Consider the following 2579-nt stretch of genomic DNA (forward strand, 5'->3'; position numbering starts at 1 on the left):
GGGTCCTCTTGCATTGACGTTGAGAATCCTGTCAAACAGGACTTGCGATTCGAAAACCGGTGTCATCCTTCCATCCATCCATCTCTCTCTCCCTCTTTCTTTCTCTGCTCCCTCTCTGATCACTTTCTTTCTACTTCTCCCACTTCCCTTTCTCTATTTCCATCCATTCATCTATCTTCCCTTCTCCTGTCCCTTTCTGATGGCTTTCTCTCTACCTCTTTTCTCCTCCCGCTCTTTCTCACTCTCTCTTTCCACCCTCTCTCTCTGAGTGCTTTCTCTCTAGCTCCCCCTCTCCCTCTTCCCATCCGTCCATCTCTCTCCCCTTCTCTCCTCCCCTTCTGAGTGTTTTCTCTCTGCCTTCCTCTTTCTCTCTCTTATTCTACCATGTCTATCCCACTCCACTGAGCCCCTTCTCTCCTCCCTCTCTGATCGCTTTCTACCTCCCCTCCCTCCTTCTCAATTTCTATCCATTTCCCCTTCTCTCCTTCCTCTCTTCCTCCCTCTCTCCACACCTCCCTACCTCTCTCCCTCCATCCATTTGTCTCCCTCCCCTTCTCTGAGCGCCTTCTCCACCTATCTCCTCCTCCCTGTCTCTCTATCGTTCCACCATGCATCACTCCCTCCCCTTCGGCCTTCCCTCTCTATCCCCCTCTCCCTCTCTATCCATCCACCCTCCTCCCCTTCTCTCCTTCATCAATCCCTCTCGCTTTCTCTCTTCCCTTCTCGCCTCCCTCTCTACCTCCCCCTCTTTCTCTGCTTCTATCGTCTCTCTCCCCTCCACCCTCCCTCCCTCTCTTGAAGCTCCCTCCACCCCTGCCTGCTGCAGTTACCCTCCAGAGCTGGGGGAGGCAGAGGCACCAGGGGTAGCCACCCAGGCTCCGGCCCACCGGGAAATGCCCGGTGGAATAAAGGCCAGACCGGCCCTGCTTGCTACACAAGGAGAAGCAGAGTGGCCCCTCCTAACGTACTACAGCGGTTCACCAGGAAAGGATTTTAATTTGTATTTATTTCGGGAAGTTTATGTAGCGTAAACGAGGCCTGAGGGAGTCAGGGGGCCTCATTAAACATTTAGTTATGTGCAAGGAGAGATATACATAGTATAAGCACCCCTGGAGGTACAGACATTAGTAATGGGGTACAGTGCTGTCGACACTATCATCACCACAGAAGTCAGAAATACCCCCAGAGGGTCTGCCCTCATCAAGGGCGGACAATGTCTGGGTTAAAGGTCACTTTTTTGGAGACTGACAATTGAGGGGCAGCTGCTTCAAAGGAACCAGGTACCGGGGATGAAAGATGCGAAATGAATCAGGACATTTCTGACATTTCACTTATTCTGAGGGAGTAATACGTGTCACGTGTGTAGCGCCTTGTGTCTGGTGTGTGGCATGAAAGCGCCCTCCGTCCGAGCCAGTGTCCTGCACCCGGCGCAGGTCCATGGGAGCAGTGTCTCTCTTCGGGGCCTGCGCATAGCGCCCCGAGGCTCAGTGCGGAATTAGAGGCGCTGGATGGGGTGTGATGAACTCTCGGCTCCACTAATGAAAATAAATCCTTCATCGAGCGCCCCGCTGAGAATCCGAACCACCGGAGAGGCCTGTTAGGGGGTGCAAGAGAGGTAAGGCCTGTCCTTCGGCATGGAGGAAGACTGTATTGTGCTTGGGGAGGGGGGTTAAGAGGAAGTGAGGCTTACAGAGGGGTACGTATTTTATTTTATTTTAAAAGTTTCCTATAGCGCTAGCTTGACCCGTAGGTATCAGAGCGCTTTACATACACACTGTAAAAAACAAACGGAAATTGCATACATAGTAGGCAGGCAGTAAGGAAGCAAACCAGAGATAAAAAAAATACAGCATGAAAAATAAGTAAACTTAGGTGTTGCAGAGGAGGTGAGGCCTGTAAAGGGCGGTGCATAAGAGGTGAGGTTCTCTTGTGCTCGAGGGGAGGGGCAAAGAGGTGAGACCTGTCCAGGGGAGTGACGAGTCAAGGTGAGGCTTGTTTTGTGCTGGGTTGAAACCTGCCCTGTGGGGTTAGGAGGAGAGCCATGTCCTGTGATCCTGTGGGGTTAGGAGGAAAGCCCTGTCCTGTGCTGAGGTGAAACCTATCCTGTGGGGGTAGGAGGAGAGCCCTGTCCTGTGATCCTGTGGGGTTAGGAGGAAAGCCAAGTCCTGTGCTGAGGTGAAACCTATCCTGTGGGGTTAGGAGGAGAGCCCTGTCCTGTGCTGAGGTGAAACCTATCCTGTGGGGGTAGGAGGAGAGCCCTGTCCTCTGGGTGTGTGGACTGCCTCAGCCTCTAATCTCACCACCCAGAGATGCTCCTAATATTTGATTTTTAAGTGCTCATAATCCGATTTTCTTTAAACTACTCTGTTGTCATAGGAGCGCAGATGGCTCATGACGAAGGCACACCTCTTCTCCAGTCATGGTTTATATTTATAAAGCACTATTTCAGTGACGTAACAAGACTACAATTCCCAGAATGCACTTTTGTGGTTAAATGAAAGTATAGGCATGACTATTTTGGGAGTGCTATTCAGAAGTATTTGGGTATCAACCCAGGGCATCGTGGCAGAAAAGGGTGG

At 51.5% G+C, this 2579-nt stretch overlaps 1 pseudogene across 1 annotated transcript in view; it reads left to right on the forward strand.

Annotated features, from left to right (window-relative positions):
- The first annotated feature begins 1496 nt into the window (after positions 1-1496).
- LOC144802985 (uncharacterized) overlaps positions 1497-2579 on the forward strand; it is a 125807-nt pseudogene continuing 124724 nt past the window's right edge. The window contains exon 1 of the transcript XR_013605493.1: positions 1497-1615. The product of XR_013605493.1 is annotated as an uncharacterized LOC144802985 (transcript). The remainder of the gene's footprint in view (positions 1616-2579) is intronic.

The sequence above is a fragment of the Lissotriton helveticus genome, chromosome 1_2, assembly GCF_964261635.1.
Source record: "Lissotriton helveticus chromosome 1_2, aLisHel1.1, whole genome shotgun sequence".
NCBI lineage: Eukaryota > Metazoa > Chordata > Amphibia > Caudata > Salamandridae > Lissotriton > Lissotriton helveticus.